The 19,639-nt window shown below is 40.2% G+C and overlaps 1 long non-coding RNA gene across 1 annotated transcript in view; it reads left to right on the plus strand.

The window, feature by feature from the left end:
• The first annotated feature begins 7,358 nt into the window (after positions 1 to 7,358).
• The window catches only part of LOC108447924, a 34,246-nt gene continuing 21,965 nt past the window's right edge, over positions 7,359 to 19,639 (plus strand). Inside the window, exon 1 of the long non-coding RNA XR_001863622.1 lies at positions 7,359 to 7,438. This is a non-coding gene — a long non-coding RNA (uncharacterized LOC108447924). The remainder of the gene's footprint in view (positions 7,439 to 19,639) is intronic.

Below are 19,639 nucleotides of genomic sequence, written 5' to 3' on the forward strand. Positions count from 1 at the left end.
CGGCCCCGCCCGGCGGCCCCCGCGGAGCCAGTGGGGGTCAGGCAGCCCCCGCGTCTGGAAACTTTTTAGGAACTTAGAAGGTTGTCCGCCCTGGCCCCAGTCTAGGGAGAGCCGTCACCGTGCGCAACCCGCGGCACCTGGCTCAAAACCTGGCGGGACTGTCAGGGCCGGAGCGGGAACCTCCTAAAAAACTCTTCCTAAAATTGCGTGGAGTTACAAACCTACCTGTGAAGAGGTGGCGGGACCGCTGCTCTTGTGGAAGGAAAACTCTCCAGCCCGTTTTCTGGCGTCTGCACAGAGTGCGGCTCTCTGCTGGTTTTTCCCAACTCTCAAATTATTCTTTAGCTCTGGTTTTGAATAAATACTGCTCATGTCAGAACGATTATGGTATTGTTGTGAGGCCTTGGTCGGGATTTTGATCCTTTTAGTTTGTACTGAGATGGATGCCTTTTTTTTTTTTTTTTTTTAATTTTTAAACTAATAGCTAATGATTTGAGCGTCCGGTTTGAGGGGTGGCTTAAATGAATCGTACTGAGCGTTCAGCTTTTCCGCGTTTAAGATGTCTTGAGCTAGTTAGCTGAAGTTTCAATTGTCAGAAATGTTTAGAAGTGAAGAGATAAATCACTGGGCTGCCTAAAGTCATGATTAATGCGTTCATAATTAATTCAGTTACGGTCCCGTCCCCCCCCCCCAATCCTCCTCCAGTTTAACATCGAGGCAGCTCAATTGCATATCAAAAGCCTCTTCTCATTTTCATTTAGTAAGTTATTAGACTTTCAAACTGCTCTTGCTCCTTTTCTTCTCACTTTGCTCACACCCTCGACAGTTGAAATGAAATTTTGGGGCAAGTGTCTCTGTGAACTTGGTTAGACACAAGTAATAAAGACGGCTTAGTGATAGAAAAGCCAGGAGCGTAAATAGCCATTATTTTCTATCAAAGGTTAATTAGTTATCATCTTTATATCTGCACATGTAAGTATAAGATGGGTAAAATTTTGAGGTGAAAGTGCACAGCAGCTCTGGAAGGTACTGTTGTTACACATCACCCCAGCTTAAGAAGAATATCTCTTTAAAATGTGTTGACATTTAATTGACCTTTGAAAGTTCATTCTGTTAATCATACTCAAAGCACTAAAGCTATGGTTGACTGATCTGGTGCTCCTACATTCAGCCGTGCTCAGCATATAAATTCTGCAGCATAATTGCTACTTATTGAGCAAGAGTTTCTTTTCTTCTCCGAAAATGAGAAAGTTTTGCTTCGCCTCCGGCTGGGTGCTACGGGTAGAGTTGTGAACCCAAATGCTTTCCTGCCATCAGTTGTTGTGGCGGGTGTGGCCTCCAGCCAGGCAAGAAATTCCTTTGCTGAAACTGTGGTTTTTTTCCTTCCTGAGGCCGCACATAGGGCAAGGTAACCTTGAAGGTTACTTCTGTAGCTAGTTTGAGTCAAAACACAATAGGTCACTTTGCTTTTTATGTTTTAAGCTCTTCTATATGCCAGCTGTTTGAATGGAGAAGGCTGAGTTTAAAAAGGTTGACTGCAGAAGATAACTCCCCTCTCCCACCAAAAACTTGGCTCTTAAAGTTAAACCTAATATACACATGTTAAAATGCGTGCTACCTCTTTATGGCTGTTGTCCATAGCGTTGTTGTAACTCGAACTCGTACAGATACTGGGAATGGAAACATTACTTATGAGCTCACTGTCAAAAGGTCTGGTTAAAGATTAATTTCTATTGGATTCACTTTCTGGATAGATTTCCCGATGAGGTTAATATAGTTGGTAATAGTTTTTGTGTGTTGAGACCTCTTGTGTCATATCATGAATTTGTAAGTCTGTCTGTCACCTTGTGAGAAATGAGGGAAATACTAAATGTTAAATGCAGTGTCAGTGGCTCCTAATACATCATTAGCTTTTTGCTGTTACCATTGAAAACTAATTAATAGCTCTTATTCTTAGTTACAAATCTACTTATAGAGACCTGGTATATTGCTGTTGTAGTTTTCTGAGTTATTTTGTTAATGCTGCTTTTGTACTGGAATCCCCTTCCCCTAACTGAAGACAGATGTGATGTTCAAGGTGCGTTTGCAGCCAGGTAACTGCCCTGACCCTGCATTGGGTTAGGAGCTGTTAAAGCCCACAGAGGGAGGAGTTGTCATCTGAGCAAGTATTTTCATCAGGGCTGTGTCCATCAGCGCATGAGTGCTTTGAATACTAAAAAGTGATCCTGTGGTTGAGTTTTGTTTATTTTAGTAGAATAGATACAAGTGCCACATGTGATTCATTTCACTGATTCTTCAGAAAGCTGAGTGAAGATAAATGTGCCAGGAGCATGTTTGTACTTTCTGTACAGTTGACAGAAGGAGGAGGCAAAACATCCAGGGTGGCCTAAGGGCTGGAGTGTGCAGATGCCTGACCTGCAGCTGCCCTGATGCTCGTAGCCCAGAATTGGCACCTGCTTTGTCTGTGCGACTTGCAGGAAAAGGCCATGCAAGGTGTCCTCTGTCACCTCAGAGGTGCCTCGGTCACCTCTACAGCAGGACATGGAGAGAGAGATCTGCTCTGCAGCTTAGCTTTTATAGAGGCTTAAGTCTTGGGTCTAACTAGGTGAAGGTATCAATCCATTTGTTATTTGCAGTTGCAAATACTGTCCTGGAATGAGATGCCTGAGCAGGGTCCCCTTTTCCAAAGAGGTTATCTTGCTGATTTGGGGGAGTGATTTGAATGTGGTGGCTCTCCTGGGTGGCAGAAGCTCCTGGACTGAGCCTCTTCTGTTGAAAGCAGTGGTCAAAACATGGATGGCATCACCACATGGGTGCAGGCATTCAACTGGGGGAGTGAAAGCCAAGTTTTGGGTTGTGGCTGAGACATGTCTAGAGGGGGATTTATACCTGAACTCTTCTTGTGCCAATGTTTGTATTGTACAAAAAGGTTTCTGGTGCAGCTGGTGTATTCCCAAACTCCTTATTTTATTGTTGGGATAAAGGACAGATCTGGAAGTTGCATATTCTTGCATTTCAGCAGTTGAGGAGTGACAAGGTGAGCAGGGGATTGGAGAACCACGTGGTGGTTTTGACGTGCAGTATTGGTTGAATCAATGTTGTGAAGGCTTTAGTGTTGGTACAAGTACCCGCTGGCAGGAAGCTGTGTGCTCGGAGGGTAGTAGCAGCCAAGAACGGATGTTTGAAGTTTTAATAATATCTAAAACCTTATCAGTCACCTAAACCCTTGAGGGTAAAGCGGGAGAGTCTTATGAAAGTGATGGCTGATGTTCTTTCTATCTGCATTCCTAGATTACTCTGAGGAGGATAATGTGAACTCATTCTCTGAAGATTATGGCATTGCGTGAAAGGAATGTGGTGCTGGGCCATAAATTAACAGGAACAGGAAAAGCTCATTCTCAGCTCTAGTTTATTAACTCAGCCATTTGCATATGTAATCCTTTGCACCAAAAGCTTGTACTGTATAAATATACCTTTTACAATAGCAGCCTACCACAGCAAATAGATTTTTCTGCAGAAAAGTTTCCCCTTCTTTTTTGAATTCAGGTGTGTAGAAAATGAATTCTACATTATTTGTAAGACTGCTTCTGCCTATGACATTTCATGTTGAATAAAACACTTGATAATGTGTTCTTGATCAGTGTTAAATCCACAGATGCTTTTCCTCTGTAACCATTTGAAATTTTAGAAGCATGAGTTGGAGTGGAAATGTAGACAGGTTTAGTTGCATTTTAACATACTCGCTGGTCAAGGTGAGCCCAAGTCATCCTAATGTGACATGCCTGACATAATCCCAAGGGGATTAGTTGTTAAGACATTTGAAAAATAAAGTCAGGTCTTGCTTCAGTATTTTTCCTAAGTGACACATGTTCTAAATTAAAGCTTTTGCAGCAAGTTGATTATAAACTTTCTGTGAGTCTAAGCAACTGAGAGCTGTTCTTGGAGCTGTCAAGAGACGTACTCATAGCTCTAATTTTTAGCTGATTACAAAATCTATATTTATCCACCAGGGATTTTCTTCGCTATTGACCGTCAGAAAAGTGGAGGATTTTTAATAGAAAACAGTTTCATGTGTCCTGTTTCTTTTTCTGTTCCTTTTCTGTAATCTCCGGGCAGTTATTTCTGCTGTCAGGAGTAAAATGCAGTAAAACACAACCTGTTTGCATCTGTGGAAGGCTGTGTGCGGGCAGCATTTAGAGTAACTCTTTGTGACTAACGCTGAAAACTCTGGGGTGAAGGTGAGGAAGAAGGATAATTCTAAGTTCCCAATGCCTGAAGTTAACAGTGGGGTTTTCTTCTGACTTTTTTTTTTGTGCCCTCCTCCTACCTGTCATTTCTCACATGCAGGTCTGTTTTAGCTGTTCCAGAGGGGCTCACTCTGCCTTCTCCTCTTGCAGAATTTTCTAGTGTGTGCATTCTTTGGCATGTCAGTGTTGATTACTGTGTAGTAGTTTTTTGAGCGCTGTGGAGCTTCCACAGTGTCTTAGCTAGGATATTTGTGCTGGTAAAACCCTCTCTCTCATCTTGTTTCACTGGTCAGTCTAATGCTTTCTCCTTGCTTTGTAGGACTGAATTGTGCCTCTCTTTTAACTTGGTGGGTGTTTTTTTATCATGTGCTTATTAGTCTCTTGTAGCTTCTGCTTCTGAAAAGTTGGGAAGAGAGACCTTTTCAGGGTGATGAGGATACAAGTTAACATTAACAAGATTCAGGTTCATGGCCCTGTCAGTATGATGTCCACATTTTACCTGATACGTCAGAGTGTTTAATTTCAAGTGGTGGGAACAAGCAAGTGTTTAGCTACTGATGTTCAGCCTAATTCTGTTCCCTCATTTCATAAGCCTGGTCACACCCAAGAAAAGGGGAGGCTGTTGGAAATAAATGAAGAATGGAACTTGAGTAGGTGTATTGCCCCAGTCAGTATGTGTGCAAAGGTTAGTGCATTTGCTGCACATGAACTCTAGTTTTGTTCTTTAAATGTTGGTGTTAAGTTTTACTTGTGTAGTGCTGTGAATAAACAAGCATTTTCTAAATTAGTTTAGAACATGGTGTTGTTAACAAAGTTGCTTTCTGTGCACCTTTGCGGATGTTTTGCCTCACGTAGTATGTAGAGGTTCTCTTTCATCTAGAACTAATTTCTGGTAATGTTCAAGTACCTTTGTAACAAGAGTAATCAATGCGCTGCACAACCTCATAGGTAAGAATGTGTAAGCTGAACCCTTGCAGACTCTTCTGCAACATCTAGGGCTTGTGCAGTTCACTGTGGAGCACGCTAAGTTACAATAGTGTTGTGATCGGAGGCTGTATTTGTTTTGATCTGATGGGGATGAAGGACAAACATTATGATTGTGCTAATTATTTTGAGAGTCTTTATGTCCCAGTTGTGTGTTTGAGCTCTAAATGAGGGAAGGACTAATGGGAAGTAAAAAATGGCCTTCCCTGTATTTGCAGGGGATTTGGGATGGGTGCAGTGTCCTACCTATAGGCAAGCAGAACTGGTTCCTGCATTAACAACCTGACCCTGAAATTAGAAGTATAAGGGTAAACTTGTAGAATGTGAGGTGTGAGTCACTGGACCAACACAAGGATCAGAGTTAAAGTCAATGTTTTTCTCAAGAGTAAAGCAGAGTATAAAATATTTCCCCAGAGATGTGACTTAAGCATAAATTATATGTCCTGAATAAAGGAAATAAGAAATGTGAGTTAGGAGACAGTTCGCAAAATACAGGATGAAAGTGCTCTAGAAATTCTTGGAGGATGTTGGGGCAGAATTCTGTGTTTGAACATGGTTCTGGTCAGCCCAACATATGTCTGCTCCTGTGTCCAGGGATCTCAGCTATGTGCCATGCCTGTAATTTGTCCCCTGTGCCAGAGGCTTATCACTGCAGCTGTATTTTGCCTTCCCTTTGAAAATGGACAGTGCAGCTGAATGAGTTGTGTGCTGTAGGTATTTTGTTCATGCTGTTAAATCTAAGTAAATGTTCCTTGCTAAGCTTGGGATCTGTTGTTATGCTCTCTTGGACAATGCTTTTCCCATAAAACTATGTGAAGTTACTACCACTGGGGACTGTTTTCTGGTCTAATATATGATCTTTATTCTTGTGCTGACCCAGTACATGGTCTTTGTATTTATCTGAAATAGGAAGCCACAAACTTAATAGTTCTGCACTGGGACTTGGCGCAGGAGTTGATGTAGAGTTAGTTAGGCGCGGTTTCAGGCTGGGTGCTGCTCTGCTCGTGGAACAGCAACTGGCACGGCACTTGGCTCTGCCGACAAGGAGAGAAGTGCTTTGAACCACCTGGGTCTCGCCCACTGCTGCCAGCTGATACCAAGGGACAGTTGAACCTGTTGCATCTTCCTTTCTGGCCAATACTTAAGGTTTGCAGGCTTCACAGTGATTCCCTTATGACATTGAAATGGAGAGGAGTAAACAACACTGTACTGTTCACTGATGCTATAGCAGAGTATAAACAGTGCTCATACTCCTCTTTAGCCTTCACTTGTTGCTGTAGCTGGTTGGTGGAGATGGGTTTATCAAAGACACCTCTGTTTCATGTGGCACATACAGAATGGGTTCAAGTACCTTCAAAAGGTGTCAGGAGTGCAAATTGATAAATAATATGTTTTAAGTATATACGTTTCAGTTAAGTGCTATGTCCTGCAGTTCTTTTGCTTTTGTTGTGTGCACATAACTGAGATTTCAAAACTGTCGTGTGTATTCTCCCTATACTTTAGGTTGGTTTACTTTATTTCTCCTTATTGTGTTCTTTCTATGCTCTTCTCAGTCTCTGTTTCTTTGGGTTTTGCCTAGTATTGTAGTTCTGTCTTGTATATCTGTTTGTTCATCCATCTCACGGGGGTTCTCTATGTCCTTCTTCCTCTAGAATGAGCACATGAATAAATTTTTCTCCATCTTAAAAGCTCTGGGGATTTTGCTTTTCTGAAATGATGTTGAATCTGAGACTGATTGTTGGTTGGTTTTGGTTGTGTAATCTGTATGTTTCTTAATGCAATAAATGGGAAATCATTATGCCTACCTCTGGTGGGAAATTTAAAGTCTTCAGTGTCATTTCTGAATACTTTAGCTGCCTTAGCAGTTAACCTTTATCTACATTAATTGAGAGACAGCTGCATTCAGGAGTAGTAATGTGTCACTTTAAACACATTCTAAGTTTTAAATGACAGTACCAGAAAAGGACACAGTTGTAATAATGGTTGTTAAAAGCTATCTGACTTCTTGCAGACAGTCCTAATAATGAGAACTATGTGATCCGAACTGCTGCACTTCTGGAATTACAATAACTTCTGTTCATGTATGTGATACAGATTCCTGGAAATCTGAGGAGCAGTCTTTGGCGGATGAAGAATGTAATTCTCCCCGGAGGTGTGGGGTATCTCTTATGAAGGGGACTGAAGTAGGATCAGCTGATATCCAAGAAGTAAGTTCTTGGGCTTTTCTCAGCAGATATATTGCTAGTGAGGTGCACTGTAGTAGCCATTTACTTGGGTGGAATAAAAGCTGATTAAAATCCTTAATGATTAGACATTGAGGAGAGGCTCAAGAAAACTAGGCACTACATGTTGTTCATGATTTTATCAGTAGTTTGGACATCTCATTCCCAAACGTTTGGATGTTTTGTGTCTCATTTGGTGTGTAATTTCAACTGCTTGTCTGCAACTGCCTGCTTAGTGTAGGGGGAGCTTGCTGCTTCAGGCATTTAGAGCTCAAATGCAGTTGGGAGAATTGGATTCAATCTGCAACAGTTGGAGATACTCTTGCTGTATCATAACAGCTGTGAACTTGAGTTCATATAAGTAATGTGTGCTTAATCTTCTTGTGCTGTCAGTGACAGGAAGAGGAGGAATAATATTTCTCCATATTTAATGATGATCTTAAAGTTTTTGACAAGCAAATTTGAAAATATAAACTATAAAGCAACTTAGGAAATAATTGCCATGAGTTAAGTTTTTGCAAATTCTATGTAGCTATTAATTGGCATTTTTATCTATTGATATTCCAGTGCTAATCTAAAAACTAATTTACCTGAGTTACCCTATCACCTCATCTATATGGAAGGTAACAGAAAAGGTAGAGGCCCTGTTTTTGAATTCTAGGAGCACTTGGCAAGTTTGGTTTAGTTGCTTTGTTTGTTTGTTTTTATAGTTCTTTCTTTGTCACCAATAATCCTTTCACCTGACTTAGAAATTTCAGGGGAATGAGAGAAAAGCAGTGGAAAGCTTTTTTTTCACTGAGCAGGGCTTAGTGCTACCAGTTTGCCCCTTTTTCCTTCTGGGACATGAACTATAAATTCATGAAGACATCGGAAAGTTAGGATGTTGTTCCCTTTGTCATACCTGTATTTGTTCAGCTGTGTTTCACCTTATCAAGATCAGCATGTATCAAGCCCCAAGTTAATTGCTATTTAAGTCTTGGACACTTTCTTACTAAACACCTCTGTAGGAATACTTTACAAATTAAATATCGGAGTGGTAAAGACAACTCATTGCCTTCTTCTGCATAACAGTCCATACTGTGTGACAAAGTGCCTCACAGTTTTAGATTGACCTTGTTTTGACTTTCATACAGATGTAATCTGTTTGTTTTTTTAAAATTGAAAGGTAGCCATATATAGAGTGGAATTGCATATTGCTGCTGATATAATGTCCTTCATCTAATTAATTCCATTTTATAGGCTCCCTACATTTTCCCTCTTTAAGTTGTAGATATTAGGCCAGAGTGTCTACAAATAAAATCATAATTTAGTGTAATGACTAGGTGCAATTTGTCTTCATTCTGCAATCAGTGTTTTGCATTTGAGGGTTTTGTTTGTTGGCTTTTTTTTGTTACTATCTATACATATTGTTTTACAAGGTGATTTAAGTGTTTTTCTTAGCTGGTTTGTGATAAATAAGATAGAACTTGCCAAAAGAGGAGCTGTCTTTTCCTTTTTTCCCCAAAGTATTGTTATAGTAAATGTATTTTCTTACTGCCCTGTTCTTCAGTAGACCTCACACTGAAATGGCCAGTACCTCCTTGTATTGCCAACTTTGTGAAAAGTTGGGGACCCTACTGAGAGTTTCATAGCCTGTCATGGTAGCTTTCCTAAGGAGAGGGTGAGTGGATCCTGTGGCTCTGGTGTGGTATATAGATGCCAAGTGCTAGGAATTCCTGGAATGTAGAGTTGTGCAGCACTGATAAAGTTTGCTTTGTTTCCTTAGTGACTTGACCCATTGAGAAAATGTGATTCCCTAGGAAGCTTTAGTAGCTCAAAGTTGATATTGAATAAAGGGAAAGGCCCCAGCATAATTCTGCTTGTTTTCACCTGCTGCCTGAAAGATTAATTTTCTTAACCTTAGTATAGAAAATATAACCCTGAGTTTTGAAAGTGATTTATAGAGATCCTTCACGCTTACCAGTTTGAGTAAATACGCCACAGGCTTCTGTGTTCCACCTACAGTCTTTTCATAACCTACTCAGTTTACAGTGTGGTAATTTCATTTGGGGGTAAGAAAGTTTCAAGGAAAAACACCTTCTAATTAGAGTGATATAATCATTCTGCTTGCCTGCTGCGGTTTCATATGACTTCAGAAAAATAGTTGAGTGATTAATCTTTAATTTTCCCTATCATTAACTTAATAAGGAAATGGGAGATAAAACAAAAAACAAACAGCAGAACTGTACAACCGAGATGTTCTTATGCCAGATCATTTTGGCTTTTTCATTTGGTGAGAAATGCCATTCTGCCAACTCTCTGTGAAGTGTACCAGCAACTGGTTAGCTCAGATAATTTGTAGAAATCTTGTAGCAGGTCTGAACTTCATTGAAGCCTTTGCAGAGCTTACTATACAACTTCTTCGCTCTTACCCACAGTTCCCTGTGGGATGGGTGGTAGGGTTTTTTCCATGGTTTTATTTAGAAACAAATCTTGCATAAGCTAACTTCTAATATCATATAATTTCCTTGCACACACTTTTCTGTGGGGAAGGAAGCCATCCCAGACACTTTAGAGAAATACCCTTAGGAAGGGTTTGGTTCTATTTTTGTGCCAGTTACTATCTTTAGTTGCTGTGCTGATAAGTGAACTTTGTTGTAGAGTAATGCAGTTTTTGGATGAATGTGACAGGATTGCACAAGTCTCTTGGGGAACAAAAACAAGTACAACAGTGGAAGCAAATTTCTCTTTTTGTACGTCTTTGTTTAATTCTTACTGGGTGTAAAATAGGCAACGTAATACTAGAAGAGTAACGCTTGAATAGAAAATAAGCCTGGCTGTTTGCAAATGTTCCTCTGGAAGTTGTACTTTATTTCATTAGTAAATACTGTAAAAACAGTCCCGTGTATATCTACGGGCAGCAACACAGCAACAGAAGTTGTAGTGATCTTAACTAACCTGCTTGGAGGCTTCTGCGTGTTAATAATATAAAATAAACAGCCAAGGAATGTGTATTGCTGTTGACAGTGAGCGACTGTAAACATCCTCGACTGGAAGCTGTGAAGCAGCAGATGGGGCTTTCAGTCGGATGTTTGCAGCTGCCAACTGCCACAGACGTCAAGAAATGTTTGACACCTAAAACATAGCTGTCTGTTTAAAACTTTCATTTCATTTATCACAGGCATGCGAATTAGGCCAAACTTTTCTACATACTGCTTAATCCTTATTGTGATGTCTGTGTCTTAATATCTAGAAATCATTCAATCTCTGAAAGGAAGAATCAAAAGTGGAGTCAGGATATATTTTTAACTGCAAACTCAGTTCTAAGTTTTCAGAGTTGCTTGGTTGTGCAGGTTACTTGGCTTTGTTTTTAGACTCCGCTAGAAAGTTTTTACAAGATTATTTCACATCTTTATCATCTCTGCAATGGTTCATCTAGAATTTGAAATCCTAAGCCTTGTAGGAAATGATCACTTAAAGGACTTCTGGAAGCTAGAAATTCACCAGAAAGAGAAACTGGGGGGTGGGGGGTGCAGAAGTATTGAAAATCTATTTTTCCTGGAAGAGGCCCAACCCTGAAAAATGATGGGGAGGTCAGGGAAATTTCATGTGTCCAGGTTCACCTCTGACATACCGTAGCATCTCAGCTGTTTGAGGTTCAGCAATCTTCCCCTTCACCCTCCCTTTCAAGGAGAGGGAAAAAAAAAAAAAAAAGGAGGAAGTGCTAAAAGTTGATTCATACTTTTCTAGAAGTCAGTTGAGGCAATTTCAAGATTCCACTCCTGCCAACTAATTATATGTGTGGGTGGACCCTGTTGCTAAAATACAGCCCTAAGACAGAGAGAGCAATTTATGTGATTGGGACAGTACTTAATGGTGATTGCTATCATACTAGAAAAAGAGCAGTGAGGTTGTAGCACATAACTGATTTAAGCTGATACTGAAAGCACTAGTGTATTCCTTCTTGAGAGCGCACAGAGAAGATATGCATCTGCTTGTTACATATGTTAAATATCTATGCTTTTGGTAAAGTGAATTTTATTGTTAATTGGTTTTTTCTTGTTGTCAGTATCCATTTTTCTCAAATATGTTTATATGCATGCTTGTATAAAAGTATGAGAGGACATAATCTAAACATGAATCTGTCCCTTTATGTTTCACATAAGAACAGATACCCTAAGACTTTCTGGACTTTCTGACTTTTTTTGTAAAGGAGCTAATGTCCTGGTCAGAGTTCTTACAAAAAATTATTGTCATGTAGGTAGGTAAAACAGTATCTACAATGTCAAAAAACAAGTATTTTGTATTCAAGAAACTTCCCTAATCTGTGTTTTGCAAGTAACATTCAGTGAAGATTTGTATACTTGTCAGGTTGAAATTATATTGTATTTCAGTAATGCTTGAAGGTCGTGTTAGGATTAGTACTCTACATCATCTTGCACACTTACTGTACATAGTAAGGTATGAGGTCCTACAAAAAGAATTTACAGTCTGATTCAAGACTAGTGGCACCAAAGTGGAATTTAGATAATGTGGCCAGGGATCAAATGGGAGGAGCAAGAGGAGGAGGGCAGAGGGATGGGCGTTTGTAGGTGGCTCTGACTTGCTTGCTAATTAAAATGTGGGAAGACAGAAGACATATCTTAGCCAGTTATTTATTTGGGTGTAAATATCTTGAAAGATGATGGTTTAGTTGGATAGTACATGGATTTGAAATTAGGACAGACACCGATGAAGCTGTGATTTTAGGTTGATCATTTTTTCTCTGCAGACAGAGCAGGTGAAATGGGCTGAGGTTTCCAAAAGCCTTTTCTTGCATATCTAAGTGACTCTGAAAAGCTTGTAGTGAACTCAGAAAAAGAAAATTCAACTAATACAGCAGTTGACTTAACTGCAAATTTAATTCAGGGCCAAGGTAGCTGTTTAGGGTATGCCTTACATGCATTGTAGAAGTAGCTGAATTTTTGGTATTTATGGCAGAAGAAAAGTGGGAATTACTGGCAATGGTCAGGTTACATTTGTAAATGATAGAGGTGCATATTACTGTTGACAAAGTAGAACAGTAATGAACAGAGTTGTGGTTTAACAAATAACAAGTGCTTAGAGGAGTCTTTCTGGGCTTAAAACTGGCCTTATTGACAACCAAGAGAATTTCTAAGTGACCTTGTAATGAAATTTATGAGACTTGGATGCACTTGAGAAATGCCATCTAGGCAGAAGATTCTTGACATAATCTCCTCATCTGGAAAGCTTCGCAGTAGTTTTGAAGAGGATTGAGCAATAGGAAAGGACTTGCATAGGCAGAGTATTTAATATCAAAAGCATTAAGTACCTCCTGTGAAGATTTACATATTGATAATATTTGTGCTTTGGCAGGAAATTCTTTCAATACCCATTCTATTACTCTTCTTCCTGAATTACGTACCGTCTCAAAGTTCAGCATGTTTCCTCTTGGAAAATGTAGTAGTATGTTGGGACTGCTTTCTTCAGCCTCTACTCACACTACATGCACACGAGGAGTTTTCTTTGTAAAAAACAGCTTCAGACACGTAACCTGCTCTTCTGCCAGCTACCTCTTAAAAACTGCTAGGGCTAAACTTCAGTAGAGTTTGTGGGGGTTTGACCCTGGCTGGATGCCAGGCACCCATCAAAGCCACTCTATCACTCCCTTCCACAACTGGACAGGGGAAAGAAAATAAAACAAAAGGTTCATGAGTTGAAATAAGGACAGAAAAAGATCACTCACCAGATATCGTCACAGGCAAAACAAACTCAACTGGGGGATATTAATTGAATTTATTACTGTTCAAAATTAGAGCAGAAGGATGAGAAGTAAAACAAACCTTAAGAGCACCTTTTCCCCACTCCTCCCTCCTTCCCAGGCTCTACCTTGTCCCCCACACTGGCAAAAGGAGATGGAGAATGGTGGCTACGATCAGTTCATCTCAGGTTGTTCCTGATGGTGCTCAGGGACAGGAGTCTTTCCCCTCTTCGAGTCTGGGATCCCATCTATAGGAGACAGTTCTCCATGAACTTCTCCAGTGTGAATCCTCCTCATGGACTAAGGTCCTTCATGAGCTGCTCCAACGCAGGTCACTCTTCCACAGGGTGCAGTTCTTCAGGCACAGCCTGATCCAGTGTGGATCCCCCACAAGGTCACAAGTCCTACCAGGAAACCTCCTCCAGCATGGGCTCCTCTCTCCATGGGTCTGTGGGTCCCTGCCAGGAGCCTGCTCCAGCACAGACTTCCAGCAGGGTCACAGCATCTTTTGGGCTTCCACCTGCTCAGGTATGGGTCTCATCCATGGGCTGCAGGTGGATCTCTGCACCCCCACAGAGTGCAGGGGAATCTCTGCTCCCATGCCTAGAGCACCTCCTCCCTCTCCTTCTCCACTGAACTTGACATTTGCATAGTGTTCCTCTCACTTATTCTCACTCCTCTCCTCTTTGAGCCAAATTAGTTTTGCACAATAACGTGTTTTCCTTCTTAAATATGTTATCATGGGGCACCACTGCCTTCTCAGACTGGCTCGGTCTTGGCCAGCAGTGCGTCTGTCTCAGAGCTGGCTGTCATTGCCTCTGCCAGTCATGGGGAAAGCCTCTGGCAGCTTGGCACAGAAGCCACCCCTGTAGTCTCCACTGCTACCAAAACCTGGCCATGCAAACGTAATACAAGAGTGTTAGAGCAGTGGCCCTTATTTTCTGTCTGAAATAGCAGCTGGCTGCTAGCTTTGTCTTTCCTTAAATATTGGTGTGTGTTGTCTTACCTAGTACTTGTTGAGGTCACCATATCCCTGGGGAGGAAGGGTGTTGTTTTCAGGCCCTAGCTTTCAGATTTGGGTAGGTCAAGTCAAGCCCTCTTCACCCATCTACTGAATTAATGATGTATTCTTAAAAAGCTTCTTTGCTCCCCAGCCCTGTTTGAAAGAGAAGAGCAGGTTTGTCTGAGGGGGGTCTTAGTTTTGACTCTGTGGAAGTTGTGTCTGCCAACCAAGAAGGAGGAAAGTAAAAGAGGAAAGTCAACCAGTGCTATTTACATCTGCATGCTGTCTATGGAAATCATCTTTAAAATGACAGGGCAACTGTTGGAAACGGCACAATCCATCTGCCTACATATGCACTTGTTATGAAGGAAACACAGTTGATGACGTAAACAGAAAGCTTTTGGTACTGAGCGGCTGTTCCTACTCGAGCTGCACTCAAAACTGTGTTGTTCAGATACGTTCTTTAACTCTTTGCTTGAAAAGTGAGTGTTAGTCGCCATATTTCTTGAGAAGTTCTCCTTGTTAATTATATGTGAAATAGGCATTAAACAATATGCTTGTTTTGTTTAGAAACATAATAAAAGAAGATGGACTAATCCTGTATCGCTAAAAAAACTGAATTAGGATGATTCTTTCGAGTTGTAGTGAATTGAGTTGAATTTGGCATATAAGTTTTTTCCCTTTAAGCAATAATTTATAGACCAAGATGCATGAACTCCATTTTTTTTTTCTATTGACATATACAGGCTGTTTTGGTTTTTTTCCTAAAGCTTCAAATAGTTATTATGAAACAAATAAATGAACAAAGGATATGGGAAGGAAGCCACGTGCCATGCAGTGACATAGTGTTTTTCCAGATGATAGCTTGAGGCATCTTTTTAGCTGTGGATGTCAACATAGCTGCTTTTACTTAACAATACATCTCTTAATTTAATATGGATAGCCAGCATTTTCCTCCAATTCAGGCTTCCTGTTACTGGCACTTGGATTTTTCTTGTGAATAAATTGGAAATACTTTCTGTAACTTTGTCTTGTGTTGCTGAAGGTTTTTTTTCTTCCCCCCTTCCTTGTACATCCTTTGATTAAATACATACCTCCTTTCATAGTGCAGAGCGTAGAAAATTAATTCAAGAACTTCTGCCTCTAGCAAGGCAGGACTGTCAGTGGAAGAGAGGGATATTGCTCAGAGCAGTTTTTTTTTCAATCTCCTTTGGGCATCCAGGTGTATTTCAGTCAGTAGTAGGTCTTTCAGCATTGAATTGGAGGAGCTCTGAGCCATTCTGTCTTCTCCATTGTACTCCTTTTGTAACCCTTCTTGTGTAAGGACAGAGGACTTGCTTTTAGCTCTCCAGGATGCTGTGCAGAGATGTCTTGTCTCTTTGCTTTCACCATATCACTCATCTCTTTGCCTTTCCTTGACTCACCTATATTCATTAGATGCAACTAAAACTGCTTGCTTTTGTCTTCATCACAGCCTATACATGAAATAACTCCCAACTCCAGTTGTTCTATAATGCTATTATTCTCCATTACGGACCTGAACTTTTTCAATCCTTTTCAAACCTTTTTCCTTGGTTTCAGAAATAAAGGGTTAATCAGTCAACAACCTTTTAAACTACTTTGTTGTAATAAAAGCTTTGGGAAGATTTTGTGCACTCTGCTGAAGGCCGTAGGCTGTTAAGAGATGTTCTTACAGTAATGTTTATAGTACTCTTTTTCCTCTTGCCCTCCTTACCTTCTGTATACTTAGAGAATAAGATTAATATTTTCATATTGCAGTGTTGGCTTTGCAGAGTTGATAGCTGCATTTCTGATGTGTGCTGCTGTTTCTGGGGAAGCTGTCTGCTTTGTTCTGTGCAGAGCAATGAAAACATTTTACTTCCTCCAGAAAGATTATCACCATTCTGCATAACAACTTGTATATCCTTAATGTTCTTTATATATATATCTTTATATATGTATGCTTGAAATGAATTGTATTGAGAAGTTCCACTATACAAGGCTGATATATTCTGCCTTGTATTTTTATTTGTGTGTGTGTGTGTACGTACATGTATACACACACACACACCCCCACACACCCACCCCGACACCCACACCTGTATCAGGGAAGAAGGAGAAGAAAGAGGTACGTATGTATACACACACACACACACCCCCACACACCCACCCCGACACCCACACCTGTATCAGGGAAGAAGGAGAAGAAAGAGGCAAAGGAAGCTGTGCAAATGGCTTGGGGTTTTTTCCACCCATTGCCTAGATGTGCATGCTGTGCCAAGTAAACCAGCTTTGTGTTCTGGAATTTCTTAATACAATTAGGTGCTAGCATTCTGCCTGTAGTTGATGACATTATTCAATGGAATATGTGCTCATATGAAGCTCTTGCTCAGAAATTAGTGGTTTAAAAAAAAAAAAGAGCTGAACACTTAGTCTACCTGCATTAGGAACAAATGCTGCTGTTCCTTTAGAGTAAGGATCTTATTAGTGTGTCAGCAATTTAATTTATGGGGGCTAGAATGAGCTGTGAAGTTTTATTTTGATTGTTGAAAGCTGTGCAACCTCAAAGCCTTTCTAGACATCCCATGTGATTCTGGGATTCATAGCAGTGATTAATTCTTTAACTATAAATGTTCCTTATCAACATCCTGAAGTGTTTTCAAAACATACAGAGGGGTTTTTGACAGCTTAAACTAAACAGTGATGAAATGGCAGAAGGCTTATGTGAGACACATTCACTTGCTATCTCCTTGAAATCATACCTGCTATGGGGGCTTTTGGTCTTTTTTTTGAGTAGTGATGTCCATTAAGACACTCCAGCCAGTAACTGGAGCTTCTATGTAATGCATGGAAAGCACTGACAGCCAGGAAGCTGGCTTAGGCCCTAGATTTACTGGGCAAGGGCAAGACCCAACTAGGAGCAGAGGGAAAAGCATATAAAGCAACACTCACATGGCTCTGCAGAGTTGGCACAATGTCCTGTCTGCTAAACCTTCTCCAGCTCTTTTTAGAGAAACTTGCTTGTACATAAGTATCTTCACAAATACTTGAAAGATACAGGTCAGACCCATTTGAAATGGCTGTATGTATTCTGCAGAGCTTGTTAGATGAGGCCCAGGGCAATGACCCTGCAGATCAGTTCTGAGCAAAGGTGGCAGCCATTTGGCAGGTCAATAATACAGGTATCTGTGAATCAGTGAAGTAACTCAGAAATGCTTATTTTATGAATACGTAAGTTTCTTCACAAAGAAACTGATAGGAATTATTGATGTTCTGCAAATAAATACGGTCGTGTCTCGAGGTGGAAAACTACTGGAAATATAATTTCTCTGTCCCATGGTGGGTTAGTGTGGTTATCATTATCTTTGAATACTCTGTGGGGACCCTAATTGTTCATGAAAGTTGGTAGGAAATACCTATGATAAGCATTCATATTGCTGAACTTACTAAAGCTGTGCTTTAGTTATATTTAGTTAAATATGTCCGAGCTGGATTGTTCTAGGCTTACATTAATGAATAAGGAGAGGCCCTTTTACATGACAATTTTATATGTTTTATTTTAGGTACGTATTTAGGAATGGGATGACTTGTCCCCAGTTGCCCTTCTTATTTCTCTCCTTTAGCTTCAAAGTCAGTCTAGGATAACTACCTCAGGTGTGCATATCTTGCTCATAGAAGTCCGTTTATAGTCAGATGAATTCAATATTTTTTCCTCAAAGGAAGAAATTCAAAAGGTAGAAAGCTTTTGAACAACATAAAGGGAAAGATGAAATGTGAACTGAAAAAGTGTAGCACTTTTGAATGGCTTACAAAAGTCTTACTAGTTGTGGAAGAATCCACAATCAAGGGAGATAGCAAAGATAAAATGTCTGAGAATAGAGGTGGAAACTTCAAAATACTCTTTCCCTTCCCCCTGCCACAAGAAATCCCTAAATAGATGTCTGTCAGCTTTTATTCCATGAATATAAATTAGCAGATAATGAAGCAATGTATAAAATTAGTAAGAAAATGACATGGATGGAGGGAGGACAGCTGGACAGAGAAAGAAGGAAAGATTTTTATTAGAAACAAAGGATTTTAATGTTGGTGCTCATGATCAGGTAGAAGTCAAAATTATATAGTAGTGCTTAAAGACAATACTCTATCGATTTGTCAGGCATGTGATTAGAAAGCTGGGGCGTAGTCAGATACAAATGTTGATGGCATTCTTTCAACTTCAGCAAGCCAGGAGGATGTTTAACAACCACTATTAAAATAGGTCATAGCTTAGAAGATGCCAATAACTTGTATCAAGGAATTGGAGAGGAGTAATATAAAAAACTCTGTGGATTGCTAATCTAAAATTAGTGTACTCCAGATTACAGATGGAAACTAAATTGTGCCAGGTCTTAACTGTGTGAGTAGAGTTTATGACTGCTTACAGACTGTCAGCTTGACATGATTTTGGACAGAAATACTGAAATAGGACTCGAACCAAAGTAGGTAAATTGAGTAGCTTGTACCAGGAAATGGAACTCGCTTGTTGTCTTTTTATTTTATTTCATGTTATGTCAGGCAGATTGAGAGCCCCATACAAACACTAGACTTTATGGTATATTCCATGATGTTAGATTTGGAAACCCAAACATCCTGATAGAAAAAATTGAAATAGTAAAAGGTCTAGAAATTGTGTATCTGAGGGATTATAATTTGGTGAACAGATTTAAAACTATCCATGAAGAATAGTCACTGAGTGGTATGTTTCCCTGGGACGGAGAGTGGTAGGCTTTGATCCTTTATTTTCTCTTGGTTTGTTTTTTTCTGTAGAGAAATCCTCAGGTATTCCTGTTAGCTTGCAAGTGAACTAAATATTGGAACAGTACAATGAAGATGGGAAGGGGTCATATGGTAGCATACTTGTGTCTCTCAGGAAGCAAGATGGTGCTGTTCACCTTAAACGCAACCGAAATACATACATGTACACATTTACAAACCAGAAGTGTGTAGGGTATGTTTACACATCCTTCAGGCTGAATTTGTAACAGTGAGGAGTTAGGAAATGACAGAATGTAAGCCTAAGTGGTATTCTGTACTTTTTTCAAGGCAGTATGTTCTTTGAGGATAGTTGGACATGGCTATGACCTAGTACATCGCTTCTGTGTTGGAAAAGGGAAGGCAAGGTTGCTGTCTATTGCAAGGCAGTGGGCAGTGTCAGGAAGTGAGGGAATAGAGGGAGGCATGAAGAATGAATGTCTGGCTCAGGGAAGAAAAAAAAAAGAGAAAAAGCAAGCTAGTAGTAAAGCAGAAAATGTGGAATGGACGAGCATGGGAGAAACAGTACCAAAAGCTTGGAAACAAGTGCTGCAGATAATGTTTTTGAAATACTTAAATATTTTCAGTCCATTTTTTGTGTTGAGCAGTAGAGCATGACTCTGTCAGGCGAAATATGTCACCAGTGTACCTC

This window comes from Corvus brachyrhynchos, unplaced genomic scaffold (genome assembly GCF_000691975.1).
Source record: "Corvus brachyrhynchos isolate BGI_N302 unplaced genomic scaffold, ASM69197v1 scaffold136, whole genome shotgun sequence".
NCBI classification, from domain to species: Eukaryota; Metazoa; Chordata; class Aves; order Passeriformes; family Corvidae; genus Corvus; species Corvus brachyrhynchos.